Source organism: Cloeon dipterum, chromosome 3 (genome assembly GCF_949628265.1).
Source record: "Cloeon dipterum chromosome 3, ieCloDipt1.1, whole genome shotgun sequence".
Lineage (NCBI taxonomy): Eukaryota > Metazoa > Arthropoda > Insecta > Ephemeroptera > Baetidae > Cloeon > Cloeon dipterum.
The window spans coordinates 5,192,826-5,211,185 of record NC_088788.1 but is presented as its reverse complement, the minus strand read 5'-3'; the positions used below and the strand labels follow the sequence as shown (position 1 = coordinate 5,211,185).

At 35.1% G+C, this 18,360-nt stretch overlaps 1 protein-coding gene across 1 annotated transcript in view; it reads right to left on the bottom strand.

Annotated features, from left to right (window-relative positions):
* The window catches only part of LOC135939748 (GTP-binding protein Di-Ras2), a 141,143-nt gene that overhangs the window by 107,581 nt on the left and 15,202 nt on the right, over positions 1-18,360 (bottom strand). Inside the window, exon 2 of the mRNA XM_065484297.1 lies at positions 14,712-14,756. The gene's annotated coding sequence lies outside the window, so the exon portion shown is untranslated. The remainder of the gene's footprint in view (positions 1-14,711; positions 14,757-18,360) is intronic.

Genomic DNA, 18,360 nt, shown 5'->3' with positions numbered 1-18,360 from the left:
AAAATTAAAAATGCTTTACACAAACCCACCAGGAATTTCATCTCCATTTTAATTTAAAAAATATTTATGTTTCCTCAAATAGTAGAAATTCATAACTAAACCAAACGTTTCTCAATTAGTTTAGTTAGAAACCGGAAAAATCATGTCATGCCATCTACTAAATTGTCTAAACTTATATTGTAAAAGGGTAAATTTAAATTAAAAAATCTTGCCTCGTTAACCTCAAACCATTAAGGGTTAAGTACAACAACTAACAATCCCGTCAGCAGGCAAGCTCGTTAAAAGAAACTCACATGAGTCGCTTTTCATGCACTTTCATAAATGAAAAAGCGTGTTTTCCCCTCTCGTTCGCAATCTGCGTCAACACATCGCAGATAAAAAGTGACATGGCGAGCGCGAAGATGGATCGCCAGCAATTAAAATGAAAAGCCGCGCGCGTCCTGAAAAGGTGTCCAGCCGCGAGGACGCCCATGACGTCACTGGTCATTATCTGCACCAGCTCAGCACTGGCGACAAAGCCGCGCAGTCGGCCGGGCGAACGAAATATTTTACGTATTTTGACAGCCTAGCTAGAGGCTAAATAGAACGATCTGGCAAAGCGGCTAATTACGGACGGATTTGATAATATATAACGACTACTGAGAGACGAGCTCTTTCCACCGGCCTGGAAAACACTATTGCACAATTTTTACTGCCAGTGTCAATCAATATAGCATCGGAAAACAGCTTTCGTTGCATCAACATTGATCTGCATGGGAGGACGAGGAAAACAAAGTTTCGGATTATTGAATTTATTTTGTAATCAAGCGTTTGCGTAAAATGTTAGTATATTAAAAATTCACTGTCAAAGTGTATGGTGTTTGAAGAAACAATTTCTTCGATATAGACCTATTTTTATTTTAGTATAAAAATTTCTTAAGTGACTTTAAAAATATTTTATTCAATGGCCTGTACGACATTTCTGTTTCTTTGTCTCACTCTACCGAAATTGATTAATAAATCTGTCTCACGTCTAATGATAATGATGCTGATCTCCTTATTATAAAGCTCATAATATTGAATCTTTTTAAATGATTAAGTATATTAACAACCAATAACAAACGAGTAATTACTGCAAAATAGATAATTATTTCAGCATTTACCATATAAAACATCAATTAATTAAAAATAAATACATTATGCGCACAATTATTTTTCAAATTCAATTTAAATGAAAAAAATTTAAATTTGTCTGCCATATTTCTTTATTAAATTTTTAAATTTGAAAAAAACTATATTTGCTATTAAAACATTTAAATTTGAATTTATAGATTATGCATTGAAAATCTCTTATGTTTAAAGTAGACCTTTGCTAGTACACAATATTAGTTGCGACATAGTTAAAGAAATCTATTTTGTTTAGAATTTAGCGACAGAGTTCACGCACCTACAGAGGCAAGTTAATTAAATTTCTCTATCAATGAAACAGTTTATTAAAAAGGATTTCGTTTGATTTCGATTCCTCTCATCTTTCCAACAGTTTGTGAATTAGGAGTGAAATTTAATAATAAAAAGACGATTTTGAACAGGGATAAACTGCTCGATTAGCAAATTTTAAAGAATATCTTTAGCTCTTTCCCAAATTTTAGAGAGAAAGGATTTCTCATAATTTTTCTGTACAACTTTAATTTTTGGAATATCAATGAATAAAATCCTCCTTCCTAATCATAATAATTCTATATTTCTTATTTTAGGACTCGTAAATTCCCTAAAATCCCTATAAAAGGTGTCCAGTAAAAAATGCTTCCCTTATTGTCACTCCTTTTTGCTCATCACCGCGTATAATAAATTTTTCTCGTGCAATCCGCCAACAAATGCGCAACAGCAGTTAAAATAATCCTCGAGGCAAACAATAACACAAGTTGCGCAGCAAGAAGCAATATAAAAAGTAACGAGAGCTTTTAATAGCGACAAGCTGTCCGCACAAAAAAAAGGAAAAGAAACAAACAAACATTGCTGCAGCCCACCTGACAGGTTTTAATTAAGCACGAAAACGGGTCTTTTTTCATTTTGCGCCGCAAGCTGGCGGTGCACAATAATTTTGCTTTTGCAGCCGCCGCGTGTCAAGAATGAAGCGATGATCCGGCTTTATATCAAGATAAAACACGCACCACTCTGCGTGAAAGGTCGCCTTTTTGTCCGCAGGCAGCGCTGCGCAATTAATTAGATTACATAATGTATATATTTACGGGTACGAGTGTGAGGCAAAAAGGTTCACGCCAGCCGGCATGACAAAAAAAAATGAGAAATAAACACCCAGTTCTCGATGGCACGTAGGTGTGTGTATGATTAATTTTTAAACAGACTCGAAATTTAGAGAAAAAAATGGTTTAAACATGAGTTTAGGCAATACTTTAATTGGTTATTTCACTAATTTTAAGGATTTTAACTTTTCTTTGGATAATTGTTACGCGTAAATAATTTAAAAAAGCATTTATATTGCAAAATTCTGGAAAACCCTTGGTGGGAATGCATGAACTCATCCCGTAGGATCCAGTTGAAGCAAAAAAAGCAGTTTAAATTTTTGTTAAAAGTGGCTGCAAAGTTCGCATGCTTTTCTAACAGTGAGGACTGTCTCCTCACTTGAAATCTTATTTTATTTCACTAAAAAAGAGTTTCCCTGAAAGATTTTATACGCTTTTGGACAGATCTCAACGAGAGGAATCGAAATCTGCCAAGAAAATGAGGTCTAGGGCTTGAAATTTCTCACAAAAATTGAATTTTAATTTAGCTAAGGCTCTTTTTAATTGTTGCAAAGACCAAATTGTTGATCAATCAACCTTGCATCCAACAATTCAAACAATTTTCAATTTTCACATTAAAAATAAGCTGTTTTTTGCAATTCCCGCGCCCCTTAAGTAACCAAAATTAAAGAAAATTAAAACAAAATTCTATTCAAGATAAATTAGTGCCATTTTCTGACTCTCCTCGAAGCCACTAGAGGCGCCAGGGTTGAAACTGCGGCATTTGTGTCGAGTGTACGAGAGCCAGAACATCATATAAAACTGCCTTGTAAATTTAAATGGCCACTCGAGGAGGACTAATTAAATTTCCGAAGAAATTCCTCTTTTTCCGCTCAACCGGCCATACCGTAATTCGATTTTGCGAAAGGGGCCTGCTGTGCAGCAATAATTGCATTAATTCGCGTTGCGACGGAAAAATCAATCCGGGCACGAGAGAGATCGAGAGAGAGAGAGAGAATAAATTGTGGAATAAATTAAGTGGCCGGCCGGTGATGCAAGCGGCGGCATCGCGTGACGAGGCAGCAGTGTGGAAATTGGCACACGAAACAGACGACTCTGACGCTGTCCATCACATTTTATCGCCGTGTTCAATTGAAAGCGCCCGAGGGTCTCGTTCAGTAAATGTTTCTAGGGGTTTCTCAGCACGGATCAACGCCCAGTTCCGTCAAACTGAATTTTTATTTGAAATATTGGTTCGTGATTTTTTTTATTAAAAGTTTAACTATGGAAATTATATGATTTGACTGATTTAAATGTTTTTGCGAAGATGAAACCCATTTTTAAAAAAAAAATATGGATTAAAATTATTGTCAAAGCGTGAAACTGAAAATGTGCAATAAAATTGGTTTGCACTGCGCAGATCCAAGATGGCGTATGAACGTGGGAATCAAAAAGCTCTCTTTGGATTCCCGTACGAGTGTCAGGAGTTTGTTTTTACGATCCAAAAGACAGAATTAGTACAAGTAATGCAAACTATGTCACAATATTGAAGTAAACTTGGTTCTTTTCGCGCATTTTCACGTGACCGTTTTTTTCGCGCCATGCTCCACCGGACGCCATATCTGCGTCGCACGAATCTGGCCTCTTTTGTAAGTCCAATTTAAAACGTTACAGAAAATTAATATTAGAAACTCATTGGAAGAATTTAAAACGATTACTCATAAATAATTGTCTCAAAGCTCAAAGTCTCTCTAAGTATTTGAAATTATGTTTGAAACATTTTTTCAAGACCTAACGAACCTTGAAAACATAAATAATCAAACATGGCGGCTGGAGAATTTAGAACAAAAATGGAAAATGTGTAATAAATTTTTAAAAACCATATTCGTGCTTAGTCGCCAGTTAAAAAGATTTAAAATCATCTAAAATTCACTCTAAATAACTATCCTATGAATTATTTAAAAAATAAAGCATTTCAAATTTAAATTAAATACAAGAGAATCAAAAATTTCTGCTTGTTTAATATTTAAAGCTGGTTTAAATTTGGTGGTGGAAGATAAGCACCCCTCTAAGCCCTTTAGCTCGTTAGGGGAGGCAAAGAACAGTATTCCGGTGCGCAGTTTTCGCAAAAATATAATTTAAAACCCGAGATTTGGTGCTGACAATGTGTATTTGCAATACACGAAACAATAATTTAATAATTTCCTATTTTTTATTTAAAAACAAGGAAGAATATTCTGTAACGATCTCAAATTTCAAAAGTAATCCAAAATTTTAATTGTAAACCAAAATAACAGTAATGAATTTTACTTTGACCTAATTAACGACATCAAATTTGGCATTTCTTCGATTGGGCTTGGCGAGGGGTTTCCTTTTTTTAAACTATCCATAAGAGGAGGTGAGATACTGAGGCCTAAAAGTTCTCCAAAATTGTCCTGTAAAACCCGGTAAAATTTGCAACGTGCAATTTTATGCTACAAAATTTTAAATCAGGCGAGAAATATCAAATAAATGGAGAAAAATTTGTAACAGAAGCTTAATAAATGTTCCGTCATTGTAAATCATCAAAATGGACCTGCCAGTTTCCACCAGAGGCCATATTTTGCAATTTACGACCTCGCTATGCTTGAAACCTCCGCTTTTAATAAGAAATTCCGATACCGCAGTAATATATTTGAAAAAGGGATAAAGAGGTCAGTGGATATAATGGAGCCGGATAAATTATCAAAGCGATCGAGTGGAGTGGAGTGTATCCGCGAACAGTCTGCGGAGATAGAGCACGTATGCAACCGGCGCGACCGAGACGAGAAGCAGGTTGCCCGCAGCGTTAAAATCCAGCTGCAGCAAAGGGCGCTCGCAGCTCGCACGTTTGCTCTATAATACAGCGTGTCCGAGAGAGCCGGCGTGTATAATCTTTCTATTGGAATAAGTTTGCCATGCCACTATATGCCGCCGCTTTCAGTCTGTTATTGCGAAATTGTGTACTGCTTATCTGGCGCAAGCAACATTAGATGGACGCGCGGATTACGCAAAACTGGATGCGTGTTTGTTCATTAAGCCTTGTTTTCCAGCCAACGCGCTCGAATCGCTGCGAAAAACAAGCAGGTAATCAATATTTGCGTTCCAAGCAGAGAGCTGCTTGGCTTGAATTTATTTTTCGTACATGGTGGACAAAGAGGAATTGTTGGGATCGTGAATACTGAATAGATTGAAGTTTTAAATTGATTAATTAGTTTTCATTCCGTTCTATTTACGCAAATCATCTAACAATAAATAACGCCATTTAAGAGAGGACTTTCAATAACAGATTTACCGTCTACAAATATTATGGCGATCTGGAAAATTAATTTTTTACTTATAAAAATCAAATAGAGAAAGGAAAAATTAACTTTAAATTATAATTTTTAGCAAAAGTTCAATTAGTTAGTTTTTTAAATTAATTTAAATTGACATGATAACTCAAATAAATATTAAAATTCTTGTATAAACTTATATTAACATTTAAAAACCATAAATATAAAAATTAAAACAAATCCAGTAATATTTTTATTTGAAATAATAAGAAAAATTCGCACGTGTTAGTGCAGACACAAAATTCTGTGTAAATATTGTCCGCCTTATCTGTGTTATTTAGTAGCCAAAATGTACGATGTAAACCTCTTTGGCAAGAAAAGAGCGCATCAAATGAAACTGCTGGCCCCATTTTTTGTAAGTGTTGAAATGCCCAAAAACTGTTTCCAAGTTCCTGTGGAACAACCTCCCACCGAATTTGTCTCTCAACGGAAATCAAAGTGCTTTCAATGAATTTTTAAAAGAAATATTGAAAAATTGTAAACAATTATGTACAAACTGATATTATTTTGTCCGGATATGGAAATAAATGGGGGCAAAATAGCCCTGCAGAACCATAATAAAGATTATTTTAAAACTAAATTAATACAGTACAGCCCACCGGGGGCCAAGTTGCGATTTGTGTTGGTTCCCGCCGGTCAGAATTCAATATGGCGTCGAAATAATGGAGGCCAATCAGGAGACAGTCCAGCGGCCGATCAGAAGCGTCAAAAAAGAGGCGTGCTGACCTAATAAATTCATTCCCGTGTATTTTGTTACATTTCCTTTAGCCTGATGTGCCATCTAACGGTCGTTTTCCAATTACCGGGCTAATCAGCTGTTAGTAAATAAATAACAACAAAAATATTCATTCTACTGAAGCTATTTTCATGATAAATTTTCCAAGCCCCCAACGATTATCAGCATTATTAATTTCTTTCCAGATTTTAACTTCATTCTCTGAGAAGCAGAAAAAAACACTTTCCACGAGGAAATCGGCCTTGAAGAGTAGCAAATCAAATTTGACCTTTCACAGTGAATGACTCCATTCAAAGAGAATCACAGAATGTAAAAAATTCTGCCTCAGCGGAATATTCGAGCTTGGCATAAATCTAATTTGGCGCGCTCGGGAAGAGTAATAAAAGGCAGTGCTCAATCTGCGAATGCCGCGCGCGCTGCCTGCGTGTCTGTCTCTGCTCCGCACTCGAGAGATAACAAACACACTGAGCAGCCATCGTGCAGCAGTGATTACTCCGCTCTCGGCGAGAGAAAAAAAATCATCGCATCGCGCAGTGATAATAAAAGCAAACACATATCCGAATTTGTCCTTTGCCTTTTAGCGGCCGAAATTTGGACTGGGGCGCGCGAAAAAAGGGGTGCGAGGGAGTGTTTTTAAGCATGATGAACGGCCCGAAAAGGGGATACATATTTGCAACAGCTGAGAGTGTCACAATTTACGACCCAACAAATATTAAAAACGGAGCAGATATAGGGAAAAGGTTTTTTGGGATTGTTTGGAATTTTGTGTATTTATTATTTGATTTATTCCCTTCTCTAGCTGAGGATTCCAGGATTTAAATTAAATTGACGTCGTAAAAAACATTGTTAGGCTCAGGTAATAATTCTAAAAATAATTATTAGATATTTTGGAAAAGCCCTTGGTTGTTTATATTCAGAACACGCCACTTCTGTTGACCTGATTGTTGTTTCTCGCCTTTTGTTTGGTTAAAAAATTCAAAGGAAATAAGAAAAACTCCAATATCTTCGCCTCTTTGAGAAGTGATTGACGTCACAATTTAATTTCCGCTCTCATTGTCCTGTGCTTGTTTGCTAAACGCCAAGACTGATTCCAAAAATTCCAACGGCACGCATTCCTAATTTCATTTATTATTTTTCGATATGAAATAAAGTTTAAATTTCAAATCCATAGCCTTCTGAAACGTATTTCGATCATAAATAAAATCGACATTTTTTTTAAATGAAAGAAAAATAAATTTCAATGCAGATCAATTGTTTATCTATAAAAACATATTTAGAAAATAATTCATATCTGTTTTTGCGCCTTTTTATTTGAGTAAAAAAGTGTTTTAATTCACTAATTAAAATTTGCATTTGTGGGCTGGGCTCTTTAGTTGTTTTTTAACCTTAAAATAGTTGATTTTGTTTTAATTTGAAAACATGCAATTTTTCTTATTTATCAGAGATATTTAAGATATTTCTACGAAGTGGATATTGTTCTTGAAAAAATGCGTTTACAATCTTTTCAGCAAGAACTACCGAAAAATTACAATAATTATTCTATACTCGTGGATTTGCTCGAGATTTTAATTTGATAAAATTAACTGCTTGCGTATTTCTTTCAGTTCTTTTCCTGTTTTCAGTCAATTTCCGTGCGAGACAGTTGATTTCCGTCTGCCTGTCTCAGTGAGAAAATAAACTCAAACTCATTCCGCCAAATGAAACGTGATTCCTTCCGATTGAACCATTTTCAAATCGATTTCAGTCAGAAAAAGAAATATTCAATATCGTCGTCGAGACAAATCTTCTTAAATTTTATACTCTGGCGGAATTTGCAGTCGGCATTCGGAAGCGGCGCGATGCTTCAGCACTCGTCTGATTAGAGAGGCAAAAGAAGTCGCTCTCTCGGAATATGTCTGAATGCCGAGTTATTACCGGAGCTCAAGGAACACTTGACAGAGTGTATTTCCTTGACGATTTCTTTCATCATCAGGCAAAAAACGTTGGAGCACGCTTCAAAGCGCTTAACTTCTGCAAAGCCCTTCGATTTCAGGGAAAACCGTAATAATGAAGACAATCCGGTCTAAAGTTGAATAGGATATATTTATGGCTTTAATTAATTAGCATGCGAGAGCATAGTAAAATTGTTTGCAACCGTATAACTCTTCTCTCTCTCTCTCTCTCTCTCTCTCTCTCTCTCTCTCTCTCTCTCTCTCTCTCTCTCTCTCTCTCTCTCTGCGTGTGCTATTTATTTCAACACATTTACAAGCAGAGCAGTTCGTTTACATCACTCGTCATTGCGAATAATATGGCAAACGGGGAGCACAGAGAGACAGCTATAGAGCTTTATCAACTTTTGCTTTGTCACTGTCCGTGAGTTTGCTCCGTAACAACTCTGTGTGTGCTCGTTCTCCAACACAAATAAGTCAAGTAGTGAAGTGGAGCAACGCAACGTCGTTATGTAGCTTGTCTTTCAAACGTGTCTCTAAAAAAAAACATAACAAGTACGTCTTGTTTGATTCAACTTGATAAAAAGGTCCATTATTTAATCTGTAACTTATTCGGTTCTTTTTAATATTAATAAATATATAAAATTATTTCATATTCAGAGTGCAGATGAACTAGTTTGATTTAATGAAATATTATGCTTACATTTGGTCGATTTATTTATTTCTCAATTCCTTCTTTTGTTTCCATGAAAAAATATAAATGAAAAGAAAACAAATCATTACTTATTCTAACATAGGCGTTAATTAAATTATTGTTAAATATTTTTAGCAGTAAAGAGGTTTTAGTTATAATCTCTAAATATTCGGAAAAATTTCTGTAGAAATATAATTTTAATAAAAGAGATATTTAATATTAAAATAAGGGTCGCATTTGCTTAACATTCGGTTTTTTCACCACTGATTTTTAACGGTTTTTACCAATTTCTTGCACAAGAAATTAATTTATTCCATTTTTACCTTCTGAAAATCTAAAATTTGCGGTTGAAGTGTTCGAAATTACCTCTATTGTGCCTATTTTTTCTTTTAAATTGTCATTTATTGCTGCCTCAATTTCTTCAAAAATTTATCTCCAAATGTTTTTCAAGTCGAGGTCATGAGCAAAATAATTAAAAAAATTACTGAAAACTGAGAAGTGAACTGGTTAAAATTAAAGAAACACTTTTTACCTCTGCACTGCAATTTTTTAAATGTGGTTTTTCGCGGCCTGATTAAAATCCCTTTTAATTTGTCAGGAATAATTATTTCAGCTATAAGCTCTGAAGGATTTGTTCTCTTATTTTCAAATAAAATCGGAAAAACTTCTACTCTAAGTCTGCAATAATTTTTTTATCAATTTAAATATATATTTTTATCGCGTGAGAAATTCTAGCACAACTCAGATTTTTTCAAGAGTTTTTCTAATGGTTAATATAAATATTGAGTGTCTTCCGCTGGTAATTACGAATAAAAAATATGTTAATGCGACTCAAAAACCATCTTCAAACCCTCCAAAGCCTTTTTGAACTCTCAAGGAAGAAAATTTGATTTTTATTCAAATTAAACAGAACATAGAATTTTTCTAATTTCATTTTTTAAATTTTATTTTCTATTTTCCTTGCATGAATCAACAATTTTATAGAAAAAAATTTAAAACAGAATTGATTTCAGATTAGATTATTTTCAGCGGAGGCCAGACGTGCGATAAAATTGTTTCCTACTGCGCAGATTCAAGATTGCGTTTGAATGTGGGAAACAAAAAGCTCTCTTTGGATTGCCGTACGAGTGTCAAGAGTTTGTTTTTACGATCAAAAAGACACAATTAGTTAAGAGTAATGCAAATTATGTCAAAATATTGAACAAAACTTACTTCTTTTCGCGCATTTACAAGTGACCGTTTTTTCGCGCCATAATCCACCGCACGAATCTGGACCCCGCTGATTATTTTAAACAATTTTCAACTCAGTTATATGTAGTAATTTAAAATTTTTCGCACTCTCTAGAGCGAAAGTTACAGTTTCTACAGTTAGCAGATTCACCCTATAAAACTGGCAGGTCTCAGAAGAAATAAAAACGCGTCTAAATGTCTCACCGCCCACTTGACAGCCTTAATTGCGTTGCGAAAATTCGGTTTTCGTCGCACATCTGCGCCGTAAAGCCCGGTGCGTGGTCCGTGCCACGCACATTTCGGGCCGAAATTAATTCTAAAGAGTGCGTTTCGCAGGCGTGCGCGATTTCGGCAGCTACTTTACGATGGTCGTCAGGGGCACAAAGGAGGCTGGCGCGGCGCACGGGCTGAACGGGCTCATCGGCATTCCGAAAACGAGCACCGCGAATGCCTTTTCAGCCCGTGCGACGCTTCGCAAAACAGCACGTGAGCCGGCTTTTGCTGCTTGCCACAGCCGAGAAGCGGAGCGATCTCGACATCTCGAGAATTCGGCCCATTTTATAAGCGCGCGGCGGGCCAACAGCTGACAACCCTCGGGCAACGCTTCAAAGGACCCGCTTACACTTGGCTTTTCATTGCTTTAATTTTTGTACTACGTCCTGGCTCTCCCGCATGAATACAGACTAATTGTTGCGCATCCAAAGGGTTGTTTCTTGAAGATGATCTTTACAGATAAAAAGTGAACAGAATTTTGCATTTTTAGCTTTGACAAGCAAGGTTCGCCAAAACCTGCATTTTTTTGGAAAAAACTGCATTGCAAAAACGTTTTACGGATTTTCCGAAGCATATATATGCATTTTATCTATAAAGAAGACCAAAAATTCTTAATATTTACGCATTGTCGCATTGATAGTAAAAAACCATTATTTACTGTACAAGAATAAGACTAATATCATTGAATGTAGCACTAGAAATCTTATAAATAATAGTTAAAACTATGAGTTTAATATTTTCTCAAGAAAAATATTATGTAATTCTGATAATTAAAATAAAAATTTATTTAATACACTAAAATAATATTTAATATAAAAAAATAAAAAGATACAAAATAATTTTTACAGCTTTTTTAGTATGTAGCGGTACAACAACGAGGTCCTGCTTTTTGTTGGAAGCCAACAATTGTCGGCGGTTTGAATTATTGTAATTTTGCACTATTGTTTAACAGCAGAAAGATGATTTAAAAATAATAATCAGTTTTCGTCCGTCAGCCACACGGTGCTGACGTGATTCGTTTAATTGAGCAGAGCCCGATTCAAAGGGGTGAGTCCAACAGTCAGTTAGCAAAAAGAATTTGTAACTCATTATTGAAAAACAATTTCAGTTCTGGTATTTGATTAAGTATCCGATCGAATTTCCTACTGTAAACCAATACACCAACAAAATTCGTCAATCGGAATTCATCGGTCTTCATCATTCCAACCCTCTTCATACCCCCCAAAAGTACATGCAGGTTTAATAATTTTTTTATTTGCAATAATACTTTTTAATTACTGCATATATATGCTTAACATACTTTGGCTGTTTCTTAAATCACGAGGAAAAAGGTTTCCGCTGCCCCAAAACAAGCCAGAAAGCTGTTTTTTAATTTCTTAAATTTTATTTTTATTTTTTAGATCATTTGATTCCTCTAAACAATAAATAATTATTATTTTGTTCAGTTCTCGAGACACAAGTTTCTTTTTTTCTGTTCAAAATCTTGCGAATCATTTAATTTTCAAAATACAAGAAGCAAAATGTTCTTAAAGGTGGTGGGGCTGGGAATTCCCAACAAGAATGAAATTTTACTGTCGGTTATGTCAGGGTTTTACCTGATGATATTAGGATCAAGTAAATCGTCAGGTAAAACCCTGACTGGTAAAGTACAGCTTAATGATGAGAGTGTTAAAGGTTCCATTTTTCTCTCTTTTTCTATTTGTTTTGTAAATTTAATTAATCTAAACAATAATAACGAAAATTTTTACATACAAATCATTTTTTAATCAAGAATTGATTCTGGAGACCAAAATAATTGCCTTCCCTAGCAAGTGCTAGTATAAATTCAAATTAACTTATGCTCAAAATTAAATCTGAATTTTTCTGCGTAAAATAAGGTTCTAATCTTCTATAAATTTCCACAAAACGTCTATCTGGAGCACTGATAAAATTAAATGACCATTGACTGAAATACTGTTACAATTAGCATCATCATACGCTTGTGCTAAATTATTTCTTCAGCTAATTTAACTCTTCATAATTTATCTGCATCTATTCCGTAATCATTGTCAACAACACGGCTACATTCGAGGCTCCTGGCTCCTTCCGATCATGCATCGCTGGAAATTTATTTCGGTTTTTGCGCAGCATTCACAGCGTAATCTTAGTAAGTGTTAATATGAAATTTTCTTGATGTATGACACAGTGAATCAAGTTTATTTCACTTATTATTACTATTCCGGATTTGGTAAAGTACTCAATAAAATCAAGGTTCAACACTCAACTTCCATGGCCACATGTATAGTAGTAAAATAATATCTTATATTTCAATAGTGTGCACTAGGAAGCCTATAAATAATAATTAAAAAAAAAACTTTAATCATTTCTAAAAAAATAGGATATATATTTCTGAAAATTGAAATTAAAAATTGATTTATTACATTAAAACAAATTTTAATATAAAAACAATTAAAACTATGAAAATCATTTTCACAGCGTGTTCAGTACACGTAAAATAATTTATTTATTTTTAATTTTTTTATATACTTTAACAAATTGAATTTTTACATCTAATTAACTTTGGCTCTTTCTTTAATCACTAGGAAAAAAGGTTTCCACTGCCCCAAGACAGGCCATAAATTTATTTTTTGACTTCTTATATTTTAGATTTAATTTATTCCACTTGATTCCTCAAAACAATCCAATTTTTTAAATCTGATTTTATTTCAATTGTACTTATTAGGAGAGAATATCTAAAAAAATTCTCACGAGCGTATCTCAGCTCTGAACAATGTGTAAAATAAGCTTATAATCTTCCATAAATCTCCACAAAACGTGTCATTTGTTCACGTCTGTTGAGAGACACAACACACACACACACGCTGGAAATAATTATAAAATCATAATTCAAGCGGCACGTTTGGTGCGGTGTCACAGGCAACGCTGGCCTGCGGTTTTGCTGCGCGTCCTGCGGCGTGAGCAGACTGGCAATCACACGCCGACAAGCGCCATACCGTGCGTGTAAAGGTGTATTATTATGACGAACTGCGCTGCGAGCCACCGGCGGGCGGCTGCAATGCACCAACCCATCTCGCAAAACATCAACGACCCTCGCGCTCGCTCGCGCGTCCGCCCCGTCGGCGAATTTCACCGACAAACGCAATTAACTCTCTGCGCACACGGCCGCAAGCAAAATATTTGAAAAATAAACGCTGAGCCCGCTCGACGCTGAGCAAATATGTGAAGAGAGGGTTTTGGTTCAGTATGTTGCTAAGTAAAGATGAAATGAGACTCGTCATCAAAAGATCTAACCCTATTTTGATTTTACGAGATGCAAATATAAATAAATTTCCTGACAAATAATTTATATTTGTTGCAATGATAATGAGAAAATGGAGAAAATAAACAAATAATATTTGTGAACTTATCCTCAAGGCAAATTTTACGCAGAAAACTCGGAAAATGTTTCTGCATGTTTTTTTAGTGAGGAGCACTGTTTCCCTGCTTTAGTTTGGAGAAAATTAGAAATTTAATTGTAGCAAGCAGCGGGGGCCAGATTCGTGAAACGCGCAGATATGGCGTCCGGTGGAGTATTGCGCGAAAAAACGGTCACGTGAAAATGCGCGAAAAGAAGCATGTTTTCGTCCATATTGTGACATAATTTGCATTACTTGTCTTTTGGATCGTAAAAACAAACTGTTGAAACTCGTATGGCAATCCAAAGAGAGCTTTTTGTTTCCCTCATTCAGACGCCATCTTGGATCTGCGCAGTAGGAGTAGGAACCAATTTTATCGCACATCTGGACCCCGCTGGTAGCAAGGATGGTCTTTAAACGAACTAATTTATTTACAACAAAGAGTTATATTTTTAACTCTTTCGTAGTTTGAATTTTTTAAATTGTAGACAGAAAATTACGTTAACTGATGGCCTTCAGTAGCTGTAGGAGTGTGAATTGAGTCAAATTATACTGTCAATTTCAGGCTCACTGTAGAATCTATTTTTAAAGTTTACCTTTTCAATTAGATGATAGGTTTAAAGATACTTAATTTTACATTCACTTGATTTGTCTAAAAGATGAGTTTTGAAGCGTCTAAAAGTGGCAAAATTTGTTTCAATAACTGAGAGTGAAAAAACTGATAACTTTAATTAAATCAGCTTCCAAAGCCTCTGTGTGCTCGTCGGGAAAATTGATACAAATATATTTTCTATATACCAGTAATTCAATTAAAGTCTTTCGTAACGCAGAACGATCGAGATTTTAAATTGTTTAAAATTAATGAAAATTAATCACTTACCTCAATAACCGCGACTAAGATTGTAAAGTGCGTGGTTTGGTTAGCCTGGAACAAAAAAGGAATATTATGTATTTATTTACTTCATGTCAATACCAAAAATGGCTTTTATATTCTTGTTACATCAAAATCTGGATGGTTACAGTAGAAAACGCTAGATAAAATTGGTCCGCACGTCCTCTTTACTGTTTTGACCCGGCATGCGTCGCATCGGCAAAACTTCTACTCCAATTTTCAAGAATACCACAAGTTTAGCTGTAGAGAATTCCAGCAGGCTCGAACAAAATGGTCAACCTCACTATCAAAAAGTGAAAATAATTTATTGAGGACTTGGCTTTTAAAGAAGGTGCCTGACAGGTCGATCTCCACCACCTTGAGCCCTCGAAACTCGAAAGTGGTTCGCGTGCTTGCTTGTATAGAGATGTCTCTCTTCCGCTAATGTGCAATTCCTCCAGATCAGGCGATTAGAACATATAGATGCAAGATAGGCTTAATTGTGCAGAATATTCCCCTTTCAAAATCTGAACGGCGAGGTGCGGTCCGTAATATTATAAATAATTATTTTTTATTTAAATAAAATTGAAAATAAATGCAGCAATATAATTAAAAAATACATAAATCTATGAAACTTAATTTTATTATTGTTTAAAATATAAAAATTATACTAAATTTTAAAGCATTGTACATTTTTAATTTCAAAGATAAATTTTTAAAATTATAAACAGTATTAATTAGTTAGTTTTTTTGCAAAAAATTAAATAAAAACAGAACAGTTTTGAGGAACAATTTGTACCGCAAAAATTGATCCTCAGACAAGCATAAAAAGTAAAAAATGACCACTAAAACTGTCGCATGTTATTTTAAAACAAGAAATTCAACTTTTTATTTAATAAAACAACGTTATAATGCTCCTCTAACAAATTCTGGTCTTTTGATTTAATTTTTCCTTCAATTTCACGCTCCATTATGTGTCTGAAGTTTCAAAATAACCGAATGAAATATTTATAGTCGAGACTGCTATTATTCTTATTCACATCCAGAAGCAATATCTATTTTGAAAGACGTCAATTGAGATCTGACAAAAGCCGAGATAAATTTGGACGCGTCGAAAGGAGGAAAAGAAAGAACGCTAACAAAATTCATCCTTGCGTTGCGCCTCGAAATATTTATTTGATTTGGCGAAACGGAAGAGCCGCAATCTTGCCGAGCGCTATAATTGGTTATTGATTCCTTGATTTTGCGCCGCCAGCAACGCGCGTGTTCCCCATTCATATCTTCTTTCATTTTAATTCCGCTCAGGAATTAATTTGTACGCCAAACCACGAGCGATATAACTTCCAATAAATTCGCATTAATTATTCTAAAACCGACCGTCAATTCTGATTTCCGAACATTGCTCGCGCTTATCGCGACCGCTCGCGCACTAATGATTCATCTTGATTGCGAGTGCTTGTGCTCGATGCTGTGGATTTTCATTATGCAGCGTTCGGTTGGATTATCTTATTTTTGTTCAACATTGAAAACCAAGAGTAGGCATGAATATAATTTTGAAATTTTGCAATTGTGGGATTTAACATAACCCCACCGCAACATTTTTAGTATTTTTAAATTTGTTCAAAGGTTGTTTAATTTACAATTAGGTAAAGTATAGAAACCATATAGCAACAAAGATCATTTTTGATTTAATCAGTTATAACACTAAATGATATTGATATTTTAAAAATATTTATTTTTTAATTTTAAATAAAATTGTTTATAAAATCATAAATGCAGCAATATAATTTTAAAAAAATAAATAAAGATGTGGAACTTTATTTTTTGGTATCAATAAGAATGTGTACTTTAAAGTATAGTACGCTCACCATTGCAATGATAACTTTCGATATATAGATTTTATTTATTTAATTATGTTTTGCATAGCATGGAACCCAATAAAAACAAAAGAGACTTGAGAAACAATTTGTACCGGAAGAATTTACCCGAATACTGATTTCAAAAATTATGTCTAATTGTAAATTAGATTATTTTTCTTTTTTATATGTTAATAGCCCAAATTTTATCGAACAATTTATTTAAAAATTCCATAGGAAGGAACCAGTTTCATTTTTTTCCCTGTAATTTTTAAGGGCCAAATTGAGTCAAATAATTTTACGGGCTACATTTTGGTCAAGCAAATTTAAAAAAGGAAAAATTGGGTGGCGCTATCATTCTGAAAAATGGGAATTTTGTAAAAATGTCGTAGAAGGTGACGTGGAATGGTAGCGATTGTTTAGATAAGAAATAATATTTCATGAGAAATAACTCTAACCGACCAATTTTTCCATGTCCTTTTATTCAGACCAAATGTGGCCCAAAATCCAATTTTTTATTTTACTGATCACGCCCCCTTTTTAGCAAAGGAATTTAATTGCTTCCGGGATGAGAAAAAGTATGAAAATTTAATAATCAGAAGATACAAAATAGTACATTTGAGTCTTGCAAGGTTTTTTTTATTTTTTTTGGAAAATTAATTGCAGATTTTTGAAATGGGTCTTTGTTTAGCCTCATTAAAATTCAGCAGTTGATTGTAGCGTCAAAAAATGCCTAAATTCAGAAAGCTGATTAATTCTTTCAGTGTTTTCCTGTATTGAGCAAATTTAAATTCGTCTGAATATTTCAACTGGCCGTTAAAGAAACCTAAATATTTTTGGAAAAAATCAAAATACCCAAATTAAGTTAATCTATTCGAGAATCGTCTATAAGAAATTAAATTTCTGACGTAATCTGGAGAGTTAAAATCTCTATAATTCAAATTTACACTCCATTTACGCCGCTGTCAGAATCAGGAGTGTGCGATCTCGACGTGCGACGCGCGACGCCGAGTTTTGACATTTTGGCTGCTCCATTAGCGGCGGCCTGGCGTGCGAGCTAGATCAGGCAAGTTGAGCCTTTCTCCGATCTCTTCACGCGCTCGCTCTCTCGCTTTCTCGAGATAGATTTTCCGGTTTTCTCCGACAAAAGGAAGCGTTGCCGGCGAGAGATAGGACGCGGCGTGAAATGCGCTTATCGCGGCCGAGCACACGACAAAACACGCCGAAACCGAGAATCGCAGCCGGCACCTAGCTAATTATATGATGTGTCGTGTTGTAAAAAAGAGCCTCTCGCGTCAAATCGAGGCAGTGGCGAGGAAAAAGTGCGCGTTTCAGCGGGCACAAAGGCGTGCAAATATTTCCGTCAAAGGCATTCCGCGCATGACTGCCGTTTCGTTTAATTAAAAACGCGCCGAACGAAAGAACGAATGGTTGGAGAAGCGGACGGTGGCAGCGAAATTCATCCAGTGCTCTGGAAATGATTGTCTCCTCGTCCCGCCGCGTTTGAAAGGGGAGAAAGAAACTCGCGGAAAGAGAGAGAAGAGTTCTTCCATCTGTGAATATGTGCAAACTTTGTTACGCGCGCGACAAACGTCTCTTTCCAACACCTTCTCCGCCGGAGAAGGCTCGGATTTTCAGCCCTTCTTTTATCAAGTTAATTAGAATATAAATGGAGAATTTATTTTGAGTCTGAAAAATAATGAAAAATATTTTAGGGAACTAAAAGTTGTTTTCATTTGCATTTGCAAGCGTTATATAATTGTGGTTGAAAAAGATAAAGGTGTCAATCTTGAGTCCAAGGG